Source organism: Somniosus microcephalus, chromosome 11 (assembly GCF_052327205.1).
Source record: "Somniosus microcephalus isolate GS21.2 chromosome 11, FLI_Smic_1.0, whole genome shotgun sequence".
NCBI classification, from domain to species: domain Eukaryota; kingdom Metazoa; phylum Chordata; class Chondrichthyes; order Squaliformes; family Somniosidae; genus Somniosus; species Somniosus microcephalus.
In genome coordinates, this window is record NC_140997.1 from 38,897,443 (window position 1) to 38,918,408 (window position 20,966).

Sequence of the window (20,966 nt, forward strand, 5' to 3'; positions counted from 1 at the left end):
TAAATTGGGGGAAGGCCGATTTTAATATGATAAGGCAGGATCTGGCCAAAGTGGACTGGGATCAGCTACTTGTAGGAAAATCCACATCGGAGCAATGGGAGTCTTTCAGAAAGGAAATTGAGAGAGTACAATGGCAACATGTTCCTGTAAAGGTCAAGGGTGGGACCAACAAGCCCAGGGAACCTTGGATGTCAAGGGATATACGAGAATGGATTAGGAAAAAAAGGGGGGCTTTTGGCAGATACAAGGGACTAAAGACAGAGGAAGCCCTAGAGGAGTATAAAAAGTGCAGGGGGATACTTAAAAAAGAAATTAGGAGAGCGAGGAAGGGCCATGAAATAACACTGGCGAGCAAAATAAAGGAAAATCCTAAGGTGTTTTATAAGTATATTAAGGGCAAGAGGATAACTAGGGAAAGAGTAGGGCCCATTAGGGACCAAAGTGGCAATCTGTGTGTGGAGCCAGAAGATGTAGGTGGGGTTTTAAATGAATTTTTTGCATCTGTGTTCACTATGGAGAAGGACGATGTAGACATAGAAATCAGGCAGGGGGACTGTGATATACTTGAACATATTAGCATTGAGAGGGAGGAGGTACTAGCAGTTTTAGCAGGCTTAAAAGTGGATAAATCCCCAGGCCCGGACGAGATGTATCCCAGGCTGCTGTGTGAGGCAAAGGAGGAGATTGCAGGGGCTCTGACACAAATTTTCAGAACCTCTCTGGCCACAGGGGATGTGCCAGAGGACTGGAGAACAGCTAACGTAGTACCATTATTCAAGAAGGGTAGGTAGGGATAAACCAGGGAATTACAGGCCAGTGAGCCTAACATCAGTGGTAGGGAAATTATTGGAAAAAATTCTGAGGGACAGAATTAGTCTCCACTTGGAGAGGCAGGGATTAATCAGGGATAGTCAGCATGGCTTTGTAATGAGAAGATCATGTCTGACCAATTTGATTGAATTTTTCGAGGGGGTGACTAGGTGTGTGAATGAGGGTAGTGCAGTGGATGTGGTATACATGGATTTCAGTAAGGCTTTCGATAAAGTCCCACATAGGAGACTGATCAAGAAGGTAAGAGCCCATGGGATCCAGGGTGCCTTGGCACATTGGATCCAAAACTGGCTTAGTGACAGAAGGCAGAGGGTGATGGTCGAAGGTTGTTTTTGTGACTGGAAGCCTGTGTCCAGTGGGGTACCGCAGGGATCGGTGCTGGGTCCCTTGCTGTTTGTGGTCTACATTAATGATTTGGATGTGAATGTAAAAGGTATGATCAGTAAGTTCGCAGATGACACGAAAATTGGTGGGGTGGTAAATAGCGAGGAGGGTAGCCTCAGTCTGCAGGACGATATAGATGGGTTGGTCAGATGGGCGGAACAGTGGCAAATGGAATTTAACCCTGAAAAGTGTGAGGTGATGCATTTTGGAGGGACTAACAAGGCAAGGGAATACACAATGAATGGTAGGACCCTAGGAAAGACAGAGGATCAGAGGGACCTTGGTGTGCATGTACATAGATCCCTGAAGGCAGCAGAACAGGTGGATAAGGTGGTTAAAAAGGCATATGGGATACTTGCCTTCATTAGCCAAGGCATAGAATATAAGAGCAGGGAGGTTATGATGGAGCTGTACAAAACGCTGGTTAGGCCACAGCTGGAATACTGTGTGCAGTTCTGGTCGCCACACTATAGGAAGGATGTGATTGCTTTGGAGAGGGTGCAGAGGAGATTCACCAGGATGTTACCTGGGCTGGAGCGCTTCAGCTATGAAGAAAGACTGGACAGGCTGGGGTTGTTTTCCTTGGAGCAGAGAAGGCTGAGGGGGGACCTGATTGAGGTGTACAAAATTATGAGGGGCATAGATAGGGTAGATAGAAAGGAACTTTTTCCCTTAGTAGAGGGGTCAATAACAAGGGGGCATAGATTCAAGGTAAGGGCAGGAGGTTTAGAGGGGATTTGAGGAAGAACTTTTTCACTCAGAGGGTGGTTGGAATCTGGAACTCACTGCCTGAAAGGGTGGTAGAGGCAGAAACCCTCACAACATTCAAGAAGCATTTGGATGAGCACTTGAAATGCCATAGCATACAAGGCTACGGACCAAATGCTGGAAAATGGGATTAGATTAGACAGCGATTGATGGCCGGCGCGGACGCGATGGGCCGAAGGGCCTCTTTCTGTGCTGTATGACTCTATGACACCACCTTCTCGAGGGCAACTGGGATTGAACAATAAATGCTGATTCTTGCCAGCGACTCCCACATGCCAAGAATTAATTAAAAAATTTAATGTGATTTTGCTGGCCTCATTCTTACAGCACTGGAACTTTAGTTTCCCTGTGTCAAAGGCAGTCGATCAGAACACCACTGAGCAGGTCGAACCATCAAGGAATGCAACCATCAAAGCCACTCAGATATTCATGAGTTTCTCTCCCACTCAACTTAGTCAATGTATCAAGCTGTCATTATCACTTAAGACAATGTTGAGGTTAATAAAATTTTAGTATTGATCTATCCACAGTGCCTGAACAATCCACTCACTAATACAGAAAAAGTAATGAGGTTAAAACAGAACAGAAATGTGATAAAGAAAGATATAATGAGCTCTGCATGCATAATGACCTATCATATGGTGCCCTAACTTACAAGCGACAGTACAATCAACTGCGAATTATGTTTTGAGTTCCATATAATGTGTGTCTGATCCCATTATTTAGGTGGCAGTATCCCTTAATTTGTTTGCTCATTCTCCGATTCTTCTGAAGATACACACACACACACACACACACACACACACACACACACACACACACACACTACAAATCATGCAAGGCCCCTGATACCTGGTCTATGTAGCCAGTCTTCATATTTGATTCTAATCTGTATGGGAGGCCACTTAACAATGTGGGTAGGATCATCATCTATGTCCAACCCATCCTCGCCTAACACATATGCACACATTGCACTTTCCAGCATCCTGGGAATGCTGTGGCCAATTCCAGCACCACCACCGCCATCCCAGCTCAGAGTAACTAATTCAGTACAGATTAGGACTTAACAGATACCTTGTGGTGCATTTACCTATTGTTCAAGCTGGGGAAATAGCATCCCTGAGTTCTGACTCTCTACATGGTTTCAGAACTATCATCAAAACATTCTGCATATATCCTTTTGGATATGCATGCATGTGGTAAAAGGGAATAGAGGAATACAGGGAGACAAGGTGGGAAGAGATACTTAGGGCTGGATTTTCCCTGCGGAGGCGGGATGGCGGCGGGAGAGCTGGATGGCAGGTTCCGGTCACGCTCCCGTCTGTGGCTGCTCTCTCAAAAAGATTTTCCATAGATTGGGCTTGTTAAGCCCGCCCTGCGGTTCCAGCCAATTAACAGGAAGCGGGTCTGATGATGTCATTTGGTGACATGTCATCAGCCGGTTTCCTTAAAGGGACCACGGCCACATTGAGTTTGACAGTTGTGCTGTCGGTGTTCTGCAGCATTGAGGTGCTGCAAACATTGACAAGCACTGCACATATGTGCACGTTTGCACCCAGGCTCACGCATAACTCCCTCCATATGCTTATGGAGGGAGTCACAGCACGCAGGGAGATTCTCTTCCCCTTCCAAGGGCGGAAGAGACCTCCCCAGGAGACCAACACAGTCTGGTTGCACATTGCACAGTAGGGCAAAAGCAGGGCTGTCATCAGGAGTGCCAGGATGCAGTGGCGCCAACCTTTCAATTATCTGTGGATCACGAAACATTACTGCAAGGCCACACTCAACCTCACCCTGCTGTGCCACTCATCACATCCCCATCACTCTGCCTTCCATACCCTACTCCAGCACATCCTTACTCACACCAACTTACCTTGCACCTCCACCCATCCCTCTCTATCTACATTATCACTTCCCCATCTCACTAGCCACCCCTCACACTCACCCTCATCCTACTGTAAGCATACCAACTAACAACACACAAGGATAGGCACTTGAAAGGTTTAGCCAATGTCCATGTGTAGTTTCTGGTAATGTGTTGTCATACAGTAAAATCTATATTTTCAACACTTCACCTTATCGGACAGATCTGTGCGGACCTTGAGTCTTACTGAGTTGCAGTGAATGTTGAGACATAACGGTACCCCCGCTATAGTGATGAGTGTGAATGGAATGGCTTAAAGGGAGCAATGTTGTCAGGGGCTGATGCCCTGTGTCCTGTGCAGCATCAGGTGATGGCGGAGAAGGTTGGTGATGTTGGTGTGCCCGGTGATGTTGGTGTTGGGGCTGATCGTGGAAGGTTTCAGAGGACCAAGGTGTGTTTTTTCCAAGGGCACCGATGTTGCTGCAATAGATGGCAGCTGCAGGTGAGCTGACAGAAGCGATCTGTCAATGGTGAGAGAGGTTCTTACAATGAGGTGGTACTGATTATGCAGTTGGCTCTAAACACGTGCAAGCTAAAGAAATCTCTATTAGAAATACAGTAACCAACAGTTTCTGAGCTCTGAAACTGACCATCTGCAACATGCCATCCTTTACACCACTTCATGATCAGATACATCAGAGCAGACCCAACTCATGACAGGGTGAGCTGGCGTGTTCCCCAAACAGCAGGCAACCTGAGGGGGAGTACGTAAAATTGCAGGATAGCCTCAAAATAGCATTACATTACATTGGCTGTTAACAAGCCATTTAACCTAAATTGTCTCCCCCGCCACTTGGTGTCGGGTCAGTTCTGCGCAGACAGACTCGACACCTGGGAGACTCGCGTGGAGGCGGGTTGACCGGGTTTCCTACCGGCAAAATCCAGCTCTTAGAGTGTGTGGAGGCTCGTGCGGAGTATAAACCCTGGCATTGACCAGTTTGGGCTGTTTCTGTGCTGTAGATTCGATGTAATTCTAGCACGCATTCAACCTATTTAAAAATAAAAATCCTTTCTTTTCATTGAACAATGTCATTGGAATGGTACCATGTTAATTTTCAGAGCTCCATAAAGAAAAACACAGTATTTCTGCAGGACTCTATATATATCCCAACCAAATATCAAGCTTGGACTTATCCAATTAAATTTTTGACATCTGAAGCAAGATGTTGTACTGCATCAGTGAAGAACATAACCCGAGGCGTTATGTCAGCTGTGGCTCAGTTGGTAGCACACTTGCCTCCGAGTCAGAAGGTTGTGGGTTCAATTCCTACTCCAGGGACTTGAGCACATAAAGTTAGGCTGACACTCCAGTGGAGTGCTGCACTGTCGGAGGTGTCGTCTTTCGGATGAGACATTAAACCGAGGCCCTGTCTGCTTTCTCACGTGAACGCAAAAGATCTCATGGCACTATTGCGAAGAAGAGCAGGGGAGCTCTCCCTGGTGTCCTGGCCAATATTTCTCTCTCAACCAACATAACAAAAACAGATTATCTGGTCATTATCACATTGCTGTTTGTGGGAGCTTGCTGTGCGCAAATTGGCTGCCGCATTTCCCATGTTACAACAGTGACCCCACTTCAAAAAAAAAAGGACTTCATTGACTGTAAAGTGCTTTGAGAAGTCCGGTGGTCGTGAAAGGCGCTATGTAAATGCAAGTCTTACTTTCTTTTCTATAATATTGCCCCTGAGTGGAAGAGATGTATAAACTGAACAGATGATTTGCAGTGGGACTCTGCAGTCTGAACAAAGACATAACAGCCCATTCACAACTCTATCCCTCAAACAACAGGTCACGATAGAAATGCAAGTTCCTTCGTTTCTTTGATAAACATGTCGCGCAACAATGCAAATCACATCCTGCTACTTGCCTGTGATATTGGCCCAGAAATTAGTGTCCCAACGCGCGAGTAAGCACTGAGTACTCACGCGTGGGACCGATGGAATTGCCGGTTTTCTGCATGCACAGCGCATGCGCGGGAAACCGGCATTTCCGATCCTCTGAACCAAGGGGTTCAGAGGTCGAGTGCGTGCGCGCAGGAGTCTGCGCGTGCGCGTTGAACTTCCTTTTTTTCCAGGTTTGCCCGTGCGTGAAGGCCTCCACTTTTTACACTTTAAAAAAGCAGACGTAAGGACTTAATTTTAAAAGGTAAGGTCTATTAATTAAAATTAGAATTTTTTTTCCACAGGTTTATTATTTTTAAAGACTTTACAGTAAGGTGTGTATTTTTAGCCCCGATTTTTGATAAAAATTATTGTTTAAAATAGTTATTTAAAGTTATAGTTCATTTAAATAGTGTGATGTTTTTTTAAATTTTATTTCAAGTTTAAGTACTGTTTTGGGCGCTCGGAGTTTTCATGAGTTTGACAGTTCTTACTCTGAATGAACTTTTGCATCCTCCGATTGGTTGCCCAGTGCTCACGTGATCCCAGCCGACGCATCGCACTAAGTACGCCGCTGGGTCACGCAAGCACAGCGCGCCGGGAGCTGAACCGGGCCACAGACAGGAAATCCACGCAGGCCCAGGCTTCAACTGCCGGCGCGCTAGGTAAGTGTAGGTCGGGGGCTTGCACCCGCGGGAAGCCCCCGACACGAATTTCTGGGCCATTACATCAAATTACATAGTACTTACAGCACAGAAACGAGCCATTCAGCCCAACTGATCCATGCCGGTGTTTATGCTCCACATGAGCCTTCTCCCATCCCTCTTCATCTAACCCTATCAGCATGACCTTCTGTTCCTTTCTCCCTCATGTGTTTATCTAGCTTCCCCTTAAATGTATCTGTGCTATTCGCCTCAATTACTCCTTATGGTAGCGAGTGCCACATTCGATATTGTTATGCTGAAGACAACACAAAGCTATTCAGGGTCTTCTCCTACCCCAGCTGTCAAAGACGCCCACATGAACACAATGCCCCTACAAGGTGTTAAAACCTACTGAGAATAGATATAGTCATGACATGACAGCTTCATGTTAATAGCTCCACTGAGACTAACCAAGACTAAAGGCTCAATGTTATTTCCCCTGCTTTGCTGTCAATCCACTACACGCTAGCTACCATTATAAAGTGTTGAGGTTTTAGGTTCCCCTCATCCATATTCTTCCACTTGTTCATAATCTTTTTCAGGCTTTAGACTCCACTTCTTTGATTTAACTGCATATTTGAAGGCAAGGTGCATGACCAAGAAGAAACAGTCTGTCCGGGCCAATATTTATCACTCAACCAACTTCACTAAAACAGATGATCTGGTCATTATCACACTGCTGTTTGTGGGAGCTTGCTGTGCACAAATTGGCTGCCGCACCTTCTACATTACAACGGTGGCTACACTTCAAATGTACTTCATTGGCTGTAAAGCATTTTAGGACATCCGGAGGTTGTGAAAGGCGCTATAGAAATGCAGTTCTTTCCTTCTTTCCTACTTTTCTTCTTGCCTTCTGTCCCGTGCTGCAGATGTGCCGACCGGTAACCATTTCACCCAGAAAAGGGGCACACAGTAGGTGTATGTTCCTCTCCTTGCTGAAATGGAACAGGCCCATTCTTCCTTCCCTAACGCCTCCGCCTGCTCACAGTGACATTTTACATGAACCAAACGACAACATCACTGGTCTGTAACCTGACAGAAAAAAGGCTTAAATTCCACAAATATTCACCTTTTAAAAGGGCAAAATGGTTCTGTTCCAATTAAATGCTAAATGGAACACTGAAGCCAAGTGTTTGGTTTAGATCCATTTCATTCAAACTTGTGCTCAGTTTGGACTACTGACTGACTGCCACAGAGTTTCATCTGCCAAGAACACACCTTGGAAATTCAGACACTGGCTCCCTACGATTTTCTGCCTATGAGTGGAAAATTGTAGGGAGCATGTGGCAAATGTCAGGAGTGCAGATTTATAAATAACTCCGATAGTGTCTAAATGTTAAGAAATTGTACCATTAATACCCATTCAGATTCTCAATAGTACGAGCAGTACAGACCTGTTCAATTCTTAGCAGGAAACATTTGTTAACACGCAATTCATTTCTAAATTGAGTAAGCGCCACATTTAAAGGAATGGGAGTTAACCCCTCTCCAAAAATAACTCATTCTATGATGGGCTGTCAAGCACTTTGTAATTCATTCCTGGATTTTGTGCACAGTATTTTCTAAGCTGATCATTTCATGATGTAGCCCCATACTACTAGCCCTTTGGGAGAACAAGGCACATTGCATTACTGTGATAAACATTTCCACGCTGTCGATCATTTTTTTTGCAGTGTGTTCATTCATCCCATGGAGTGCCAATGCGTCAGTATTCCCACCAGTAGTGTGAAGAAGCCAGTGAGCCGCATCCAGTTGGAAGGATTCGTTGCTAAACTCTAGGAATGTTTGTCCCAAATTAAATTAGATCCCTGAATTGTTGAGTGAAACACCTCCTAATTCTGTGGTGGTTTAACAGCAATGTTGATAATATGATTAATGCTCGTCTGACAGATTCTACTGTGTTTCCCCATAAACTACAAGAAGTAGAAATTAGAGCGTCAGGTATGAAATTGGGTTAACACAAATGTGCTATTGAACTTTGTTCTGGGTTTCTTTCAGTTTTCGTTGTCCATGGTATAATGGCATCGTCGTTATAGAATCATACAGCACAGAAGGAGGCCATTCTGCCCATCGCACCTGTGCCGGCTCTTTGGAAGAACTATCCAATTAGTCCCACTCCCCTGTTCTTTCCCCAGAGCCCTGCACATTTTTCCTTTTCAAGTATTTATCCAATTCCCTTTTGAAAGTTACTATTGAATCCGCTTCCACCACCCTTTCAGGCAGTGCATTCCAGATCATCATAACTCGCTGCGTAAAAAAATTCTCCTCATCTCAGCTCTGGCTCTTTTGCCAATTATCTTAATTCTGTGTCCTCTGGCTACCAACCCTCCTGCCACTGTTTGTATTGTACCTGCAGCCTTTATTGTCAAACTGCAACCTCTGGTACATTTAAAGTACTTGCAACTGATTTTGCAGAGTCTTGAAAGTGGGCGATCTTAGATGATATAGCTTGTTGCTGGAGATCCAAAGGACATAACACCTATTTGGCTGTGTACATAACTAGTGCAATCTGGTTGGAGGTAAAAGATCCCATGGCACTATTTCAAAGAAGAGTAGGGACGTTCTCCCCAGTGTCCTGGCCAATATTTATCCCTCAACCAAATGATCTGGTCATTATCACATTGCTGTTTGTGGGGCCTTGCTGTGCACAAGTTGGCTGTCGCTATAGTGATTACACTTCAAAAGGACTTCATTGGCTGTAAAGTGCTTTGGGATGTCCTGAGGTTGTGAAAGGTGCTATATAAATGCAAGTTTTTTTTCCTCATTGGAAGAGACTTCTGGAGCTGCTGTGAGGGAGACCGGTACTCAAATATGGTAACTTGGTGAAGATTGATTAAGTTGGTTTGAGCTACGTGATTTAAAAAAAAGTTATTTAAGCTTTTAGCCTCCCTTGTTCTGGGCTTCTAGGTCACAGTGCATCATGCACCAATGGAACAGGCTCGAGGGGCTGAATGGCCTACTCTTGTTCTTCTGTTCCCTCCTATGTATAACGGGCAACTGATCTGACATTTTCCTGGAGATGTCATCACATGATGTCCTACCTCCAACCGCTCCTGCCATTGGTCACCCAACATGTCCATCGTCATGGCGCCCCACCCTCCCACGGCCAATTAGAAAGTGAATACTCTTCATTATCCGATTGGATGATTCTTAACTGTCAGTCAAACAGCCTTTTTTTCCCATCTCCAATAGTGTCCTGGAGATTAGTCTTTAATTCCTGGAGACTCCAGGGCAATCCTGGAGGGTTGGCAACCCTAGATATTGCCCTTTTTACACTATCGCACAAAGCCAAAAGTACCCCCAAAGAGTTAATTAAAACAAACCCATATTTTTTCTCTTGTCCTCTCTACACAAAGGCATGTGTCGCTGTAACCAGCTGATGTTGACAATTGCGGCAGCTAGTCTGAGACAGTGGCACCTCTGTACAGAAGGATTAGCCTGAATTCTAATACACAGTGACTGCAGGACCATTGTGTTTGCACAGCACTGACAGCTGGTCTTTCTGTGAGATAAATTGCCCAAAACACATTTGCCGAGTCTATTGTTCCAAGGACTTCAATCATCTACACTTTGATTGATGTTAGTTATGTTAATTTTTGAACCAAGTTCAACTGTGGTTTGTAAATTAATCAAAACCTGACAATTATATCAGGTAGGTGAAACTAAACCACAAGATGTAAGAACCGAAGGCGATGTGAGGAAAAACTTTTTTACGCAGCGAGTGGTTAGGATATGGAATGCATTGCCTGAAAGGGTGGTGGAGGCAGACTCAATTGGGGCTTTCAAAAGGAAGTTGGATAAGTACCTGAAGGAAAAAAATTTGCAGGGCTACGGGGAAAGGGTGGGGGAGTGGGACTAGCTGAAGTGCTCTTGCAGAGAGCCAGCACAGGCTCGACGGGCTGAATGGCCTCCTTCTGTGCTGTAACCATTCTATGATTCATGGAACTACATGATATAATTGAACCCCTCTAGGGTTTTAACATGTAGAATTTCATGTGGTAGGATTGGATCGTAAGGTCTGTCCTATGCCGTAAGGAAAAGGGCTAGCATATTTTCTTACATAATTCATTGCTTGTGTACTCCTTTGAGATTTTTCTGAGGTACAGTTCAACTGTGGCTTAGTGTGTAGCACTCTTGTCTCTGAGTCAGAAGGTTCTGGGTTCAAGTCCCACTCCAGAGACTTGGGTACAAGATCTAGGCTGACACTCCCAGTGCAGTAATGAGGGAATGCTGTATTGTTCGAGGTGTTGTCTTTTGGGTGAGATGTTAAACCGAGGTCCCGTCTGCCCTCTCAGTTGGACGTAAAAGATCCCATGGCACTATTTCAAAGAAGAACAGGGGAGTTCTCCCTCGTGGCCTCAACCAACACCTAAAAACAGATAACCTGGTCATTATCACATTGCTGTTTGTGGGACCTTGCTGTGCGCAAATTGGCTGCCGTGTTTCCTACATTACAACAGTGACTACACTTCAAAAGTATTTCATTGGCACTTTGGGTCATCTTGAGGTCATGAAAGGCGCTATATAAATGCAAGTCTTTCTTTTCTTTCAGTTACTTCACCAATATTCTTCCCTCAACCAATACCACCCAAAATAGATTAACTGACTATTCATCTCATTACCGTAATTTGCTGTTTGCAAAATGACTATTGCATTTGGCTGCATAATAATAACTGCACATCAAAATAGCTGACTGTTTTGGGACGTCAGTGAGAAATGGGATATGGTGTTATAAATGGATGTTCTTTTTAGGCTGCAGTTGGATTAAATGTATTGGAAATCATTGCTACTGCTTTGAATTGTATGCATTGATGAAAATGAGGATAAAATGAAAGTATTGTTCGTTCTTGATGTCAAGCAGTTATGTGCGAGGTCGTATCAATTTAGTCCCAAGTGAACATTTGCTCCCATTACTCCAGCTCTAAAGATTCTAATATTGGTAGATTGATTAAACCAGAATCAAGATATTAATTTATACTCTTGCTTTCTTCTGCAAATAAGAAATCATGCTGCTGACCTTTTATTTGATGAGAAACCTAGGTGACGGATAAAGGCTATAGAGGTAGGACACCAATAAAGTTGTAAAAGGTCAGCAGAGGTAAAATCTAGAAGCAATCGTTAGGTGACATGAGCTTGTGTGTTATAAATCTGTAAATGTCAGGAGCAAAGATTGGAGAAGGTAAGGAGTTAAGGTGCTGGAAAGACTGAGTTATAGCAGGAGATAGAGTGATGAATCTTAATTTCAACACAGTGATGATGCAGAGAGGAGTGTGTATGTGAAGCTTAGGGGGATCACCAGAGAAAAGTTAAGAGGAGCAATGGGCATTAGTAGCAGCAATAACTAGAAAAAGGTCATTATCTTTTTCATCTACAGCTCGGGTAAGGTCACACCTGCCTTGATCCTTGGGTTTATCTGAATTTCTCCAGCTTTGTGCTAGAATGTTGTACTAAAAGCTTACCACCATCAGGTCTACTGCTACCTGTGTGACTAAATAAGATATTTCTGTATTGTTTCATACAATTTTGAAATGGCTGGAGTTAAAATGGAATAGTTTATGAACAAAGCACAATTGTCTGAGGCCAGGTCTGGAAATTAGTCAAGATACAAGGGCTTTGTTCTCAGTGCACATTGAATGGTACATCGTCAATGTAAATGTATGAGCTCCTGCTTATTTCCATTCTGTGCACTAATTCTGACTACAGTATTGTATCTTTGATCATGGATGATTAATCTCATAGGCTCTTGGACTGAATAAGTGCTGGTGAATTCTCCCATTGTCTTTAGTTCTGCAGATGAACCACAAATGAACCAAACTCCATGGCTGAACTGAGAATTACTACATCCATAGGAATAGGAATAGGCCATTCAGCCCCTTGGGCCGACTCCGCCAATTCAATTCTGTGGTGTATGTAACCTGTTCCACCTTAAGAGAACTTAAGCCTGTTCCACCTTAAGAGATGTACTACTTTCTCTGGCTGCTGTATACGTAATACCGGTGGTGACCACCGGTATATAAGTACTGTGTAGTGATATTGTATTTAGTATAGTCCTGACCTCCAACTAGTAAAGACCTGTTGAACTTTATTCTTGTAGTCTGTGTCAGTAATTAATCTTAATACAACTGGAACACACAGACTTAACAGTGGCGACGAGTCCGATTCTTACCCTGCGGCAGTTTATATCCACGGCGGCTTCGTCCACAGAACGGGCGTTGAAGAGAGGCATCCACCCTCATCACCCTGCTGGAAGACACGTCGCGCGGCAGGCATCGAGAACCCGGAGTGCAGAAGACATCCTGAACTCGAAGCCTCCATCAGCGGCAGTCAGCTATCTTCTTTCTACCTCGGTGGTGGGTAAGCCGGTCAGCGACGCGAGCAGAAAGTCGGCCGCGTTGGCTGTACAGACGGGGGGAGGAAGACGGAGGAATAAGGGCGGTGAGATCGATCGCAACCGGAGATAAGGGCCGGGCCGCATTCGGGCCGAAAGGCGCAGCGCGGGGACATCGATCGCGGCTGGTGATAAGGGCCGGGCCACTTTCGGGCCAAAAAGGCGCAGCGTCTGGGGCGACTGAAGGCGCGAGAGCCGCAGTGAAGGCGAACGCAGCCGGTGCTAATAACTGGGCTGCAAGAAGGGCTGCGAGGCGCGACATCGGGGAAGCGCGAATGCCCGAGGGAGTCGCGGTGAAGCGGAGACAGCGTCGGGGGAGTTACTAACCGCTGGGAAAGGGGAGCAGCAGCGGCACGCCAAACGCCATTGCAGCCAGTGGGTGAAGACCGCCAAGCGCGGGAAAACCGCCATTTTGTAGGCGGAGGACGAAGACAAGAGCGGGAAGCCGCCATCTTGGGATAAAATAAATTGCAACGATGCTTAAACATGGGAACATTGATACCTTTGATGGCGACATCGAAGATTGGGCCATGTATGTAGAACGCATACAAAATTATTGTAAAGCAAATAAAATCCCAGATGCAGAGAAAGCACTAACGTTATTGAACTTAATGGGTGCGAAGACATACGGGCAATTGAAACACCTTTTATCACCAGATGAACCGGCGGATAAGACGTTCGAGGAGATTGTTTCTGTCCTGAAAAATCATCTAAACCCCACGCCGCTGATGCTAGCGGAACGATTTAAATTTTACTGCAGAAGGCAGCTGAAGGATGAAAGCAATGCTGAATATTTAATGGAATTGCGTAAGCTGGCAAAGTACTGTCAGTTTGGAACGGGACTGACGCGCTAAGAGATAAATTTGTGTGTGGATTATTAAAAGAAGATACACAAAAGCGACTGCTCGAGGAGAATGAGCTGACGCTTGAGAAAGCGGTCACTATGGCAGCAGCACACGAAGCCGCAGCGAGAGGCACGGCAGTAATGCAGCTACGGTCACCGGAACACAGTACAAATAAATTGGGTTTGAGTACTGTAAAATGTTATCGTTGTGGAAAGACAACACACGATCATGTAGTGTCCGTGTGTAGATAAAGACACTGAAGACAGGAGTTGGTTCATAGGTATTTACTAAGCAAGTCTGGGGGGGGGGTTTCTAAAGGATATACACAATACACAGGCTTATATAGCCCAAGTGGCAATTACCGGCATTACGCACACCTGGGGCTCTTAAAGGCACATACACCATAATTGCTCTTAAAGGCACATACACCACAGATCAGAACCAGTGTTGTTTTAAAAACCAAGAATGCAGAACGTGTGGCAGGCTTGGCCACATAGCTAAAGTATGCCGGTCAGGAAAGAAGACCAGCAACAAAAAGTCACCGCAAGGAAAATACATAAAGGTGCACAAGGTGACAAAGACCAGTTCGAACGAACAGAAGTCAGATTCAGACGCTAGCAGTAATGAACTGGGTAGCTTAAGAGTACACAACGTTGGTAAGGATGCAGATCTCCAGACAATTTGGGTCACTCTTCAGATAGCAGGAGTCCAAGTAAAGATGGAATTGGACACTGGATCGGCATTGACGGTCATGAATAAGAAAGATTACAAAAGGTTATTCCAGCATATTCCCCTACGGGATATGGAGATTATATTGAAAACATACACGGGGCAAAGAGTGTACCCCATCGGAAAGATAGAGGTAAAAGTGGTCCACAAGGGCGAAGAAAGCCAAGTAATGGACTTATATGTGCTACCTGAAGGAGGTCCACCACTACTGGGACGGGAGTGGATTAGGAAAATGAATATGGACTGGCACTCCTTAAAAGCACTAACGGTAGATTCCGGGGAAACAGATGTCAAACCTAAACGATTGTCCAAAATATTGGATGATGCTAAAGAGGTGTTCCAGCAAGGACTGGGAACACTGAAAGGAATTACGGCAAACATCAAGATTGATGAACATGCACAACCAAAATTTTTCAAAGCCAGACCGGTACCCTATGCAATACGACCTACTGTAGAAGCGGAACTGGAAGCGCTAGAACGTTCAGGTGTACTGTCTAAGGTAGATTGGAGTGAGTGGGCTACGCCCATTGTTCCCGTTATGAAACGTCCTTCGAGCAACAAGCCAGGAGAACCAGGGAAGGTTCGCATCTGTGGAGATTTCAAGATCACCGTTAATCCGGTGCTTCACACGGTGCAGTATCCGCTTCCGCGGATTGAGGATATTTTTGCTTCGTTGTCTGGCGGGAAACACTTCACCAAGATAGACCTGGCGCAGGCGTACTTGCAGATGGAGGTTGATGAAGAGTCACGCCAGTACCTCACGATCAACACACATAGAGGTTTGTACCGGTATAATAGGCTGGTTTTTGGAGTGGCATCGGCTCCGGCAATTTGGCAGAGGGCCATGGAGCAGGTATTACAGGGAATTCCAGGCACACAATGTTACCTGGACGATATTCTGATTACAGGTGATGGTGATGAAGAACACCTCGCAAACTTGGAACTGGTGCTCAACAGACTGAAAGAGTATGGACTTAGAGTTAATCGGCAGAAATATGAGTTCTTTCAGAAGCGGATCTCGTACTGTGGTCATGTCATTGACCGGGAGGGGCTTCATAAGTCTCCTGACAAGATAGAGGCAGTTGTAAAGGCTCCCGCTCCAGATAATGTCTCTCAGTTGAGGTCGTTTCTGGGATTGATTCACTATTACCATAAGTTTCTACCGAATCTATCCACGGTACTGCACCCGCTGAACGCTCTTTTACAGAAGGGGGTACCATGGGAATGGAGCGAAAACTGTAAGAAGGCATTTCGCAAAAGCAAAGTATTGATCACCTCAGAGGAAGTGTTGGCTCACTTCAACCCGACACTGCCTATTCGGTTGGCTTGTGATGCTTCTCCATATGGTATTGGGGCAGTACTCTCACACAAGTTGCCAAATGCCAGTCGCGTTTGCATCCAGATCATTGACCTCCGCTGAGCGCAACTATGCGCAGATCGATAGGGAGGCTCTCAGCCTTGTATGGGGAGTGAAGAAGTTTAATCATTACCTGCAGGGCCAAAAATTCACACTTCTGACAGACCATCAGCCGTTGGTATCCATTTTTAACCCTAAGAAGGGTGTTTCGGTGATGACAGCACAGCGACTCCAGAGATGGTCCCTTTTCCTAGGGGCACATCAATATCAAATAGAATTCAAAGGTACAAAGCAGCATGGCAATGCTGATGGGCTGTCGCGCCTGCCACTACCTGAAGCAGAAGAGACGACGAAAGTTGACCCTGTTGAGTTATTTCATTCGACCATCATCGAGTGTTTACCAGTCACCAATGCAAGTATTGAAAGAGAAACCAGGAACGACCCGACACTGTCCCGAGTTTACGAGGTGACAGTGAAGGGATGGCCAACACATGGTGATCCTCTGTTACCGGCATTCTCGGCAAGGCGAGACCAGCTGTCCGTCTGCCATGGTACTTTGATGTACGGGACAAGAGTGATTATTCCTCCCAAGTTACGGGAAAGAGTTCTAAAGGAACTGCATGAAGGTCATCTGGGGGGAGTTAAGATGAAAAGTCTTGCTAGGGCTTATGTATGGTGGCCGGGCATTGACCAACAGATAGAGGAGTTGACAAAAAGCTGCGCTGGGTGCCAAAAAGTGCAAAATGCACCTCCGATCGCACCGCTACACCCATGGGAATGGCCTTCAGCCCCATGGCAATGCGTACATATTGACTTTGCTGGTCCATTCATGGACTCCATGTTCCTAATTGCGGTGGACGCACATTCCAAATGGCCAGAAGTGATCAAGATGAATACCACTACTTCAGAAAAGACAATTGCGGTGTTAAGAACAATATTCGCAAGGAACGGATTGCCAGAACAGATATGTTCGGACAACGGACCACAGTTCGTGTCGGAAGAATTCCAAAAATTCTTAAAGAAGAATGGGGTGAAACATTATACCTCTGCCCCATATCATCCGGCGACAAACGGGTTGGCCGAGAGATTTGTCCAAACATTCAAAAAGGCAATAAAGGCCATGAACGATGATCAGATTCTGTTACAACACAAGGTGGACAATTTCCTAATGGCATATCGAAACGCCGCTCATGCAGTGACTAACCAAAGTCCTGCCATGATGTTTTATAACAGGAGGTTGCGGTCCAGGTTGGACTTGTTAAAACCAAATGTGCGGAGGGAAGTGGAAAACAAACAGTTCCGGCATATTAATAACAAGTCCACTCGAAGTTTCGACGTAGGACAACCAGTGTTGGCAAGGGGCTATGGAAACGAAAAATGGCAGTCCGGAACAATTCGGGCCAGACAAGGACCTCTGATGTACACAGTAGATATTGGTAACAATGTGATAAGGCGTCATGCGGATCAACTGGTAGAATCAAGAGCAAGGGTCGAACCCATGGTTGCGACAGAGACAACTGTGGAAGACGTTAATGAACCTGAAGCATCTACCTCGGCAGGGACTGTACCTGATGATGACGTCCAATACATAGGAAACCAACAAGAAGAGTCACCTCAGCAACAAGAATCAGAGACCACTGAAAGGCGTTATCCAAACCGAATCAGAAGGCCTCCTGAGAGACTGAACCTTTGAACTGTTTATACCTGAAGTTATATATGTATATATGTTATTATATTATGTTAAATGGGGATATGACTGTTAAGCTAAAAAGGGAGGATTGTGGTGTATGTAACCTGTTCCACCTTAAGAGAACTTAAGCCTGTTCCACCTTAAGAGATGTACTACTTTCTCTGGCTGCTGTATACGTAATACCGGTGGTGACCACCGGTATATAAGTACTGTGTAGTGATACTGTATTTAGTATAGTCCTGACCTCCAACTAGTAAAGACCTGTTGAACTTTATTCTTGTAGTCTGTGTCAGTAATTAATCTTAATACAACTGGAACACACAGACTTAACAAATTCGATCATGACTGATCTGTACCTCAACTCCATTTACCCGCCTTTGATCCATATCCCTTGATACCCTTACCTAAAAATATGGAATGCTTCACGAATTTGCACGTCATCCTCGCGCAGGGGCCATGCTAATGTTCTCTGTATCGTTCCAATTTTAGTATATCTGCTGCCAACCTGAGACTGGACAGTCTTGTCACAAAAAAGACTTGTCAATTCTAAGAAATACCTTCTAAAAAGGGGCTCTGAATTTGCATGAACTTTCTGTGCTCTCCTGTTGTAACTCTGGAAGGATTGGGTGGGGTGGGAGGATGGAGTGTGGGTCTTGTCTGGGGTTTGGAGGCTCTGTCCACCCTGAACACCGTCCCTGGCATCAGAGGGGGCAGGGTTGAGGGTGGAGACTCCCTTCATTGAGGGTTCTTGCTTCCCTGACCTCAGTGGGACATGGTTTAAGGTGAGAGGCTGGTATGCCCAATGAGATTAGGTGTGGCGGCCTCCAGCAAGGCGCAGGTGGGCCCCATATAGTGAGGAGAGGAGGCCATTCAGGCCAGGGCAGCAGCCTGAACCCACAAAGAATTGGTAATTTTGAAAAAAAATAATTATTGGCTCTTGGGTGTAAAAAAAACATTTTTGGGGGGAGTAGGAGTGTGCAGGGTTCACTATCTTGTTACTGTATATCATTTTCCTTCTGTGAATTAAGTACCCTGAGAATAAATATGCTCACAGTATTTATAGCCAAAAGCATTGGACGGTTGGCAGTGCATTTTCAGCCTTTCTGAAGAGACAAGACAGCATGGTTGTCAAATCACATGATTTGCATTAACAACATAGCATTGAGGTGAGGTGGGGGTGTTGCTAATTAATATGGGCATGGCAACCCATACACTGCACCTCGAAGGAAACAGGTTTCAGATCATTGGACCTCGAGCTGTGAGAACGCAACAAAAATGACTCAAACCTTAACAATCTGCAATCTGCAATGTCTCAATCGCTCCACCATTGGTGGCCGTGCTTTCAGCTGCCAAGGCCCTAAGCTCTTGAATTCCCTCCCTAAACCTCTCCACCTCTCTACCTCTCTTTTCTCCTTTAAGACGCTCCTTAAAACCTACCTCTCTGCCCTAATATCTCCTAATGTGGCTCGGTGTCAAATTTTGTTTGATAACGCTCCTGTGAAGCACCTTTGGATGTTTTACTATGTTAAAGATGCTATATAAATACAAGCTTTTGTTGTCTCTTGATATGCGATGACTTGTACTTTACAACATACCCTCTTGACTGGCCATTTCTTGATGGTGCAGCATTATTCCAGCATAAGAATTCTGGGAATAGGAACCATGTCACTTTGTCCACCAGTACTTCCATAAAGTTGTTGGAAAAAAGCCATCACATCTGCTGAAAGTTTTACAACAAACCAGGTACTCTCGTTCTGAATACGTTTAAGTACACTCTCTGCTTCAGCAGTGATTATGATTATCTACAATACGTAATATCCAATGTTCATATTTTCAGCAATAAACCCCTGTAGTGCCAATCAAGTGACAAATTATATTTTATGACTAGCAATGTAATTTGCCCCATTACGTTGGCTACTGCACTTTCTTTCCACTTAAGCTGTGGATGAGTGCTTCAAACGTCCTAATATCTCTGAATGACTGTTGGTGTAATTATGATGTAGAATGTAACAAAGGAAAGTCTTTTCAGAGAAGAATGTCCTTTCAAAATGTAGACCTGTCAATAGCTTTCAGTATATTTTTCGTGTTGACTATTATAAAATCAAATAGGAGCTGTAGAATTGGAATGAGGAAGCACAATGGATTTAATTCTCCTGACTTTCCTCATTTCTCACCTCCACTTCAGAAGGTGCTGACTCATGCTGGCCCAAAGAGGTGAGGTGAGCTGGTCTCCAAAAGACGTGCTGGTGGGCCCCACTTGGGGGGTCGGGTAGGTGGGGGAGTTGGGTGCTCAGGCCAGGGAAGCAGACTGGACGCATAAAGAGTTGGTCCAAGTTGACAGCATTGAGGGGCTGCAAACACTGACAAGCACTGCACAAAGGTCAACGCTTACACCCAGGCTCTCTAATGACTCCCTCCATATGTTTATGGAGGGAGTCACAGCACGCAGGGCAGTTCTTTTCCCTTACAAGGGTGAAAGAGGCCTCCCCAGGACACCAACGCAGCCTGGTTGCACATTGCACAGGAGGGCAAAAGCAGGGATGTCGTCAGAGGTCCCTGGCTGCAGTGGCGGCAACCTTTCAATGATCTCAGTGGATCATGAACCCTTCTCATGCATATCCTTACTCGCACCAACTTACCTTGTAACTCCACCCAACCATCTCTATCTACATTATCACTTCCCCATCTCACTAGCCACCCCTCACACTCACCCGCATCCTACTGCAAGCATGCCAACTAACAACACACAAGGGTAGGCACTTGAGAGGTTTAGCCAATGTCCATGTGAAGTTTCTGGTAATGTGTTGTCATACAGTGAAATCTATTTTTCCAAAAGTTCCCCTTATTGGACAGATCTGAGTGTACCTTGAGAAGTGTCTTAATGAGTTCCAGTGATTGTTCAGTCATAGCTCTTCCCCCGCCCCCCCCCCCACCCCGCTATAGTGATGTGTGTGCTTGGACATTAAAGGGATGCTTCACGGTGCTGGCGTAGGATGGTGTCAACCTGGCGCATCATGTGGCAGCCAGGGTTTACAGCATCAAGTGAAGTAAATCTGGCCATGGTGATGCCATCGTTGGCCTCCCGGACAGCACTTTTGTCAGGGGCTGATGCCCTGTGTCCAGTGCAGCATCAGGTGGTTAGCGGAGAAGGTTGGTGATGTTGTTGGTGATGTTGGTGTGCCTGGTGATGTAGGTTTTGGGGCTGATCGTGGAAGGATTCGGAGGACCAAGGTCTGATTTTTTCAAGGGTGCCGACGTTGCTGCAATAGATGGCAGCTGCAGAAATGATCTGTCAATGGTGAGAGAGGTTCTCCCAATGAGGTGGCACTGGACATACAGTTAGATCTAAAAACTTGTAAGCTAAAGAAATCTCTATATGTATTAAAAATGCAGTACCCAACATTTTCTGCGCTCTGAAACTGACCATCTGCAACATGCCATCCTTTACACCACTTCTGCAGCTGTC

General features: G+C 45.3%; 1 protein-coding gene and 1 non-coding gene across 4 annotated transcripts in view; one reads left to right on the forward strand and one right to left on the reverse strand.

Moving 5' to 3' along the window:
- Positions 1-20,966, forward strand: part of LOC147110492 (ras-related protein Rab-26-like) — a 494,956-nt gene that overhangs the window by 115,574 nt on the left and 358,416 nt on the right. The window lies entirely within an intron of this gene.
- Positions 17,907-18,014, reverse strand: LOC147110493 (U6 spliceosomal RNA). The gene has a single exon (XR_015080125.1). It is a non-coding gene; the product is annotated as a U6 spliceosomal RNA (small nuclear RNA).